Source organism: Boleophthalmus pectinirostris, unplaced genomic scaffold (genome assembly GCF_026225935.1).
Source record: "Boleophthalmus pectinirostris isolate CB_2022bp ecotype Guang Dong unplaced genomic scaffold, ASM2622593v1 HiC_scaffold_8, whole genome shotgun sequence".
Classification (NCBI taxonomy): Eukaryota; Metazoa; Chordata; class Actinopteri; order Gobiiformes; family Gobiidae; genus Boleophthalmus; species Boleophthalmus pectinirostris.
Window position 1 is genome coordinate 19,205,624 of NW_026571515.1, and position 10,168 is coordinate 19,215,791.

Below are 10,168 nucleotides of genomic sequence, written 5' to 3' on the forward strand. Positions count from 1 at the left end.
AGGCATCAAAATGTACAATGGTAAAATTTTGAAATCCCTTAGCGAGCTACTTGGAAGGGGGTGGAGAGCTACAAGTAGTTCCTGAGTTACAGGTTTGAGACCCCTGCTGTACTGATTTGTGAATGTTTAAAAAAATTACAGTTAATATGTAGGCTTATTTCTACATATTTTTTATAGATGCTGCTTGCTGGTAGCCAGGCTGGCTACAAAGCTGGAACAAAGAGAATGTTCGGTGAATTTTATCAAGGGAAAAGACATTATTGCCCTTCTTCCTACGGGATTTGGGTAAAGCATAATATACCAGTTAGCCCCGTTAGCGGCGCATTACATACGTCATGACCAAGTAGCAGCGCTTGGTTAAATGAAAAAAAGTACCCGCCTACCATCAAGTGAACCAATTCTAACACTGCAAGGTCAGACGATTTCTATGAAGTGAAACCAGCTGATGAATCAGGCTAGCTTGCTGGTAGTGTCACAGCAAAATATTATAATTTGAACAAGTGAAAAAGGATTATATGGCCACAGGTACCCTGGGGCAGACTGATGGTATCACTAACAACGCTGTGACTCGCCTCAGGACAAAAATGTAAAATGTATAAAATCGCAATTGTTGTTGGAGATATGATAAATTATAATATTGAGCATATCATCTATAATAACTATTTAAAATGCAAATAGTTTATTAAAGCTACTATCTGTGCTCTCCAGTCTTCTTCTGTCATATCTGTTTGTATCTAATTACAAATGGTAGCTTTAACGCTTAAGATTAAGATAAAAAACAGAAACTAGTGGTGTCCTATAACCTTACAAACATGGGTATGCAGAAATATATGGCATTTTGTGTTAATTTTCCAGTGCAACTTTGACCTCAACATTTACTGCCACTCTACGCTATTTTATGATGGACTGTAATAGTATCGCCACAGAGATAACACAAAAAAACATAACCTGCTAAATGAAAGTGTGCGTACCTGGTAGCGTAGATCAAATTCTGAATTAAAAGGGAAAAAATAGGGAATTTTCTACAGCTGCTATATACAGAGAAACAGAAAAAACACAGCCATACTTAGAATAGTGAAAATGATCGCAAATGGCAGATGTCAATAGAGTAAATACTGCAGTGGCACCTATGGAAACCGCCACTAGCTATGACACACTTCCCCCAACAACAACACCAGCTACCAACTCCATCCAAGTGTCATGTCTCGTTTTCTCCCACGACTTGAGTGAAGCCCCCGGCCCGTCAATCACACCCAGAGAAGAGCATTTCCACAGGGGGGAAACATGAAGCGTGGATCATCTAAAAAACACATATTAATAATACAGCAGTCTCAGAATAAACTGGGTAATGAGGACAGAACATGTAGCGCTGTGCTGTGACTCACTCGACCATTCAAAAACAGTTGCCTCTTTCTCCCTGAGAGCGCAGTCAGTTCACATGTCACGCACAGAGCCAGGATGGAGGTACTGGAGTCTTATCAGTGCGCACCAGCTAGCAAGAGCACAAGGGAAGTGTCATCTGCCCATAACATGGTCCCCTGCATCTGGCAAAGGGGTAATTTTAAATGTTGGAGTAGGACATATATTCTCCACCATATTGCGTGAAGTACTGGCGTGGATGTTTATTGCGATTAATTTTTCCAGAGCTGTGTGGGTGTAGTATCGATGTCCATATTGCAACTGAGGTATTCTTTACCATTCCAGACCTAGAGCTATTTTAGTACATTATCCTTGCCTGGAGTTTTTTCTTAATTTTGCTATCAAAACTCCCCCATTTACCCCCTAATAAAGTGATACACATCCTTTTTTTCAGTACAACCTGTCATTTCACAATCTGCTACTGTAGTTTTGTCATATGGCTGGAATAAAAGTTAGGACCAGAAATACAAATGAAAAAAAAATAAAAAATGAAAATAAAATTCATGCTGTTTTTTATAGAAAACACACACAGCAAATATGTTTCAAAAAAGCCTTAGCTAAGTACAAAAGTGCGAAATATCAGGTCTGTAAGTAAACTAAAAATATCCTTATTGCCGTTAAAACAAAGAAAAGTGCAAACGCCCCATGACTTTCCTTGTGCCAGTCATGGAAACAGCTCCTGTCAGATCCAGGGCACAAAAAAACATCACTTTCATGCATTTCCATGGTGTTTATTACATTTGGATTTGTACTTTTTGAGTGAAATAAACCTTTCAATTAAAAATAGCAAGGGATGTGCAATGACATAGACTAAGATGCATAATTTGCCATTTACTTGAGAAATAACTGCACTTGGAGCGGCTTTTTCAGTTGTTACAAACACAGATGCTCAGAGCAGTCGACCATTTTGACTCACTACACTCTTTGGCAAAGTTGGGGCCAATCAAAATGGATGGAGCGCATGTGTTTGGCGGAAAACAAAGTTCCTACTGGACACTCGTTTACCAGAAATATGCTCAGAAAGCTGCAACTGTCAGCTTTACCAAGGGAAAAAAGTAAGTTTTTATTTTTTATGGTTGAAAAGTTATGCATGGTTATGTAAAACATGTCCGCTGGTTAATAAAATGTGTTGTGCTCTTGGGCAAGGGTGGGTTATAAGGTAGATTTGATCACATTTATAATCAGGATTTTTTTTAAGCAAAATATACTTTTCTGAACTTTTTACCATGTTATACATTGTTCCCTCATCAAAAACATGCCTGAAGCAGTTTTATATGTCATCCATGCATCTCTCTCTTCAAACCCGACTTACATTTAGTAGTATGAGCCGATTCAAAACTCTGCCCACAAGCCTACGCCACCCAAATATGGAAAACAATGTACAAAACAATACACTACAACTTCACAAGCCTGATGCGATGTGCAGTAGTTTCATTAGCAGAAAGCCATTTGTAATGTGATAGTGCTCTGTAGGGGAAGTGAGCAAATGGAGGGGAGAGTCAAAGGATCAAAACGAAATCTGAAACTAATCTTATTTATTTAATATATTAATACATTGTTTTGGCAAATGTAGCATTTTCAAAACAGAAGTGTAATACCGGCCTTTAAAGAGACTAAATATATCTGCTTCTTCTAAGATTTCATGCTTCACTGTGATTGGTTAAATCCACCTGTCACTCACTAAGACCCTGACCCAGTTTGAGTATAAAGAAATAACATAACGTCAATAGGACTAGATCACACTCTTTTATTTCTATTATTGTCTGGGTCTACTTTGATGTCCATAAAGGCGACTAAAAAAGAAAAACTAAATCTAATATGACTTGTTGCGGTCCTAGCTTTACTATATAATTAGAGGAATTTGTGGACTATTATGTCAACATCATATAGGGGTGTATTATGGTGTGAAGAATTTCCACTTGGAGATTTGTGAGCGTAATTCAGCTATCACTAACCACCACTGACAACTAAGACACCTAAACCATCTACTTAACAAAAGCACCCAAGTATAGAGATACAATTGCCTATTTAAAGTCCGAGAATGTGTGAGAAAGGAAACAAGAACGCGAAGAAAGCAAAATCCAATAAGAGGTAAATAAACAAGGATGATGGTTATAAAGGAAGGAAGCAATAGACCAGGAGCATAAGTCTGTACGTGAAGACGAGACAAAGAGAGGAAGCTAGGACGTTAGAAAGGGAAAGGAAGGTGCCGAGGGAGATAGCGGTTTTTCCCACGAGGGGTTTGTGGGTGGTATCAGAGAATGGAGTAGGCTATCGTTTCCTGGCTTCTTCTTTTCAGGTTCAAGAGAATTAACGTACTAAGATAAAGCAATGTCATAATGCTGCACTAAAAATCTTTAATCAGTAATATTTTTAGGAATACGTTTTTAATTTTGAAAGTGGATAAACGATCATAAGCTAAGTCACTAGCACCTTTTCAGCTATTAACGCTAAATCTACAAATAGTATGTGTGAAATGAGATTTTTTTTGTAGTGCAGCAAATTAAAGGGCTCATAATACGCTATTTTCTGATCTGTTTTATAATGTTTAGGGGTGTAACAATAACCGAAATATCGTGATATTGTATCGTCAGAGTTCTCACAATAATATCGTGGACCATCAAAATATATCGAATTATAATTCTCTTTGCTTAGATTAAAGGTTATGGTGCAGCAATAGCTAAAAATGACAGAGGGAACTACATAGACCATGATCCTTTGCTCCATTTCAGTGTAAACTACAAGAAGAAATAACAGTTCTAAGCACTTTTAAGTCTTAGTTCTTTGGATTAAGTCTTGTCAAGGTATTTTAAAAGGAAAAAGTAGCATATTCACAGTTTTGTTAGCCTCCACAAAATATCGCAATAAATATCGTACTGTGAGATGTTTATCATGAAAATATTGAACCAAGAGATTCCCCACGATATCGCAAAAATATCATATTGTGAGGTTCATACCGTGATGATATCATATCATGCGACTTGGATATTGTTACACCCCTAATAATGTTGTTTCCTCATCAAAAACATATCTGGAGTTGTGTTTTTTTGTTTCATTCACACATTTTTAACACACAAATCCCACATATTTAAGACGAGTTCTTCTCTCAAACAGAAAATACTCTGTTTCACCATGTGATGTCAGGTGGTAATACAGGAAGTGCTCCACTGTACTTTTAAACTCCATACTTGAATTGAATAATATATATCACAAATTTTAAAAGATCTTCGGCATTTTTTGACATAACAACATGAAAATTGGCACTGCACACACCCGTACCATTAGGACGACACCCTCCAAATTTGAGATCAGTTGAATCAGCGGTTTGAGAGTTATGTGTGGAACAGACAAACAAACAAACAAACAAACAGGCACACAGATAGAAGTTACTTGCATTAATAGATAGATGACGTCACAAGGTGGAGCAGAGCACGAGCTTGGGAGATGTAGAAAAACTAATACTAAAGATTTACTCAAACAAAACACAACTCCAGGTATGTTTTCAATGAGGTAAGAACAGTCCAACATGGCTAAAACCTCACAAGAGTCAATTATCCGTAATATAAGACCTTTTAAAGACACTACAAAATATACCACCCACTCTCACATACATTTACAGGTTAATTTACATTCACAATTCACTTGCATATCAGGCTGAGCAGCAATAAACCCCACAATGAGAGAGTAAGCAGTGAGCAGAGAGCCAAGCGCGCAAGCAAGGAAGCAAAAAAGGAACCTGGAGTCTCTGCTTTATAAGTGACTCATGTTGCTTTTACAAACAGTGCGTCTACACAGCAGTCAGGTCCAATGTCACGCTTCATCCGTCCAACCACAGGTGCACGGGTCTTATCTGCTCCCACCAGCCTCCCATCACGCTCCCAAGACATCTCTGAGGACCTCCCCTGCATTTTGAGTGCTCGGAAAATGCTGGTTTTCATTGACCCCCTATCCCCGCCCACTGATCTGTTCTTACTCTGGGGCAAACATGTTGGGTTAAAAATGTCACATAGCCAGTTTTCAATTATAAAAAACAAGTAAATGAAAATGTGCTGCTAACCATGATGAAATGTTACTACGAGGAGGCAGGGCTTCTCAGTTCTGTCGTACTGAACAAAAAGTCAATGTAATGGATTGATTTTTATTATTCAAGGCCCTGTAGACATTTTTTCTGATGTATCTGAGGTCTGTCTGTCTTGCTCCAGTACATATATATAAAGTATAATTAAGGTCAAACTGCATGCTGCCTGCTATCTAATTAGAAAGCATTATATTATCTGATAATCAGGAAGGGCACATTAGCATGCTAGTTGTTTTTTAGCACTATTGTGATGGCATGAACTCATTGGGTGAGATGTGAGGAATAATTTTGGATCACTGCAAACTGATTAAATTGAACTGTCTCTTTTTTTCACGTTTTTAAAGGGACAGGCCGAAATTTTGGACATAGGACCTCATTCCCTAGTGAGCCAGAGTGTTGGAGATATGTGGAGACACTGTTTTAAATATCCCATCCAGTACTTGTATTTGCAGAGGTTGCTGGTGCTAGGCTAGTGCATGTCAATGGCCATAGTTAGCCTGCCACTAAAAACAGTTTTATCCACTCCACAAAGCACCCGAAGCAAATCTATTATTATGCCAGACTGTCGATTTGAAGGAAATTTGAAGGATTTATGTCTGAGCAGCAGCAGAGAGTTGTACTTCCTGATAGAAAGCTTGGCAGCGGCGGACTGATATCACCTAGCACCTATCTTATCGGCAAAGTAAAATTCCGCTGCTGCTCACAAAATAGTCCCTCAACATGTGCGATTCATGCGATGCAAGGTTAGTTTTATTTCAAACATTATTCTATCAGCACAGACATTCACATCGATAGTCTGGTGTAATAATAGATTTGCTTCGGGTGCTTTGTGGAGTGGGTAAGACTGTTTTTAGTGGCAGCCTAACTATGGCCATTGACATGCACTAGCCTAGCACCAGCGACCTCTGCAAATACAAGGACTGGATGGAATATTTTAAAAAGTGTCTCCACATGTCTCCCAACACTCTGGCTAACTAGGAAATGAGGTCCTATGTCCAAAATTCCACACTGTCCCTTTAAGACTGTAGAATCAGGTATAGTTTTTCCGTACAGTTTCTACAGGCTTGGTATTGTCAGAGGAAAATATTATTAGAAATGTTTGTATTTACAGCCGCCCTGGGGCAGCCTGACAGTAACATGGCCAATCCTGTGCTAGTAAAATCTTCACCACTATCATTACTATCACTCAAAAACAAGCGATCCTACGTAATACTCCAACCTTGACCTCAACATTTACAGACACTTTTTTGCAATTCCGCGATGGATCGTAATAGCATTGTCATCGAGATAACACAAAAAGAATTTCGAAGACATCTCTGAGGACCTCCCCTGCCCCTTCCTCTTCATCATCTTCATCACCACGATACACAGGCTCACCCCAGAGAGACATGAGAGAAGAGGATGAAGCGCTCTCCCTCTCTCTCCCTCCCTCTTTCCTTCCCTCTCTCCTTTCTCCTATCTCCCCTCTCCGCTCTGTGTAGTTGGCAGTAGTTGAGGCAGTGGCTCCGAGCCCGCAGCACGCAGTCTGCCGTGCCTCACCTACGCACCATCTCCAGTCAAAAATTCATAAGGTGACACAAAACTGTCAGAGCGCGTTGACGGCACTCCAAAACGACGTCGCCGCGAGTAACCATGTGTGTGTTATGTGTACGTATGTGTGTACAAGAGGGGGCGTGGGCGGCCAGTGAGCACAAAAATATAACACAACTTGGACCAGTGCATAAGTTAAGAGCTACAGATTTAGGCTTAAGCAGTGGATTAAAATAGATCAATGTAAAGTATTAAAGGGGAAGCCACATACAGATGTTGTGTGGCATGGGGAAAGTGTTGGAGAATGACGACAAATAAAAAGCTTTGATCAAAACTGTCTCACGTAATGTATGACAGTTAGGGATTGGGTAAAATTCACATAAAATCTGGTAAAAAAGGAAGTACGTTAACTACCAATTCGCAAATTTAAGGCTAAAATGAATCACGTAAAGCAATTTTTCAGCTGTTAGAAATGCAACACTTGTTCTCCAGGTTGTAAATCAATCAGCGATTTATTTATTTAATGTTTTTATTGGTTTGGATGTGAGAACGTGTCTATATTTTTTCATGTTTACTGCTACAGATTGGCTCTGTCGAAGTTTCGTTGTATTTTGTGCAATGGCAATAAACCTAAATCTAATCTAAATATCATCTATAAAGTATAAAATTGTTATCTTTACTTGTTTAAGCTATGCAGGCTAATGTAACAAACAAACAATGTGCACAAATCTTCCGCACAGATATGAAATGTTTTATAATTCTGCGGAATAAACCTGCTTTTAATCCAAAACGACTCCCTTCCCCGTGCAAAACCTAAAGATGAAAAACGACTGTATATTCAAGTGAAGAGCCTCATTTGGACTCACAGTATGAAGAGGACCACAGCCACGCGTATAGAATGAGAAATGCGTCTGACTCTCCCATGCTCACTACAGGCACTACACAAACTGCCCGCTCCCGGCACTATATAACCGCTGCTCAGAGCTCCCACTGCTATAGGTTAGACCTGACAGATCTGGAGTGCAGGTGCGCAGGGTTTCCCAAACTGTGGGTCAGGGCACCGCAGCGGGTTACAAGACTGTATATATATGGGCTACGGCATAGAACATACAATACTGGCTTTTTGAGTTTATTGTCTATTGTTAAACTGCATAAATAAATGAACTGAATTGAATTTATATTGAAATTTGATTAGAAGTATCTTTCTGTCTATCTGTCTATCTATGACTTGTGTTCAACATAAAATAATTGAGTTGTGTTAACTCATTTCCCGCAACTAACACTCATTTTAACTCTCTGCTTTGGATAAATACATGTTCCATCATAAATTCAAATTGATATCATGCGCTCAGTAAGCAAAAGCAACCCAGCTATATAGAATTGGAAGACCCAAAAATGGTCATTTGTGAAATAGCTGCAATTAAAATATTATATTACGCTCTACATTAATTTGAATAAATGAATTAGTATGTCTGGCATAGGTTATAGAGCGTAATATCTAGAACACTATATGATTTATACCTGTGTGTTCACGTATAGGGCTCATCCAGTCTCACAAAAGCATGCACTCCATCTCTGCATCCGCCCAGCATCATCTCGACAAAGGATGCGAGCTTTTTATCACAAGAAATTAAAATGGCTAAAACGCGTAAGTCAGATTTGGTCAAAACGGTAAAAGCTGCGCGCGTTAATCACGACATTGACTCCAAAGAGAATTAGGGTAAATCACACGAGCGTTATTGCAAACTAAACTTTCACACACACAACGCAACGCAATCTCAATACTGTCTACGCACGTGCACGCGCAGTGTCAACGTCAAACGCGCTTTCAAGTTCGCGGCCACTCGCATACGGTTTAATAATACGAACCACACATGCAATTACCGAGCGCTACTCCCTCCGCGTCTGAGCCTAAGCAGCATCACCTAGTACTGAGAAAGCATTCCACAACAAATACGAGTGGGGAACGGCTTTGGATGTGCAAACGTGCAAATGAAGCCGCAATGAGGAGAAATGCAAGAATGTGTCGTGAAATCTCGGGTTTAAGTTGGTCCGGTATAAAAACATGACAATCCTGGATCGTTTCAAGCATATCTGCAACCTTTACGCCACGCCAGGTTTTAAAATGACACGGCACGGATTCCTACCTTCCCCTGCAGTGCACAGCTATCCCTCCTTAACAACCAAACAGCAAGCAGACTCAAGCATGAAAATGTACGTGATCGCTGCAAGATACGAAAACTTTACTTACTCATACAAGCGTCCTTCAGTGCAATCCAGCTTGACATGGTTAGGGCGGGAAGTGTTTAGAGGAAAATAGTTGTGGTAGAAGAATACAAGTCCATTCCAAGAGCGGTTCAGTCACGAGAGAAGGAGCGAACAGTGAAAAGGGTTTTCCAAAACGGAGCGGTGTGGATCCGTGCGCACGGGGGAGCAGCGCGAAGCATGAATGAGACGCGGGCTGCGCTTCACTCCGGCATCTCCCGCTGGAGAGAGAGAGAGAGAAGAGAGGGGCACAGACAGGCTCACAGAGGCGAGGGAGAGCGGGGAGAGATACAGAGCACACGCGGTAGCTGACGGCCGTGCGCCCCCTGCCTGTCAACGCGTGGTACGACGTGCGTTTATTTTATGGTCAGGACGCATAGGTGGCAGCATTGGATCCGGTGATGTGCTGAGTTATGACTGTCTGCAGTGTTTTTCAGGGTGATTCATCTGCCGCAGCCATGGCCTTCAAGAACATTTTAATTCGTATCGACTAAATATAATTGAAAACATTATGCTTTGAAATGACATGAACATATTTTAGATAATGTTCAAATCAATGAAATGAGCTTTGCAAACAAGCACTTACATAAAATGTCTGCTATTTCTCTTTTGTTTGAAGAATGCTAGACTGGAATTCAGCAGCTTCCTGAATCTGAAAGTTTTGAAACTTTTATTTATATTATTTCCCAGACATGGCTCAACTGAGCTGCTGCAAACTTAAAATAAGCAACACTATTTATCTGCTCTGTAACAATCTTTATCTTTAAAGGGCTCAGAGTACTGTTTTCTGATCTATGTTACAATGATGTTTCTTCATCACAGACATACCTGGAGTTGTGTTTTGTTTCATTCACACATGTTTAACACACAAATCCT

The 10,168-nt window shown here is 39.9% G+C and overlaps 1 protein-coding gene across 1 annotated transcript in view; it reads right to left on the reverse strand.

The window, feature by feature from the left end:
- The window catches only part of plxna1a (plexin A1a), a 519,677-nt gene extending 510,279 nt beyond the window's left edge, over positions 1 to 9,398 (reverse strand). The window contains exon 1 of the mRNA XM_055165879.1: positions 9,279 to 9,398. The gene's annotated coding sequence lies outside the window, so the exon portion shown is untranslated. The remainder of the gene's footprint in view (positions 1 to 9,278) is intronic.
- Between the last annotated feature and the right edge of the window lie 770 nt (positions 9,399 to 10,168).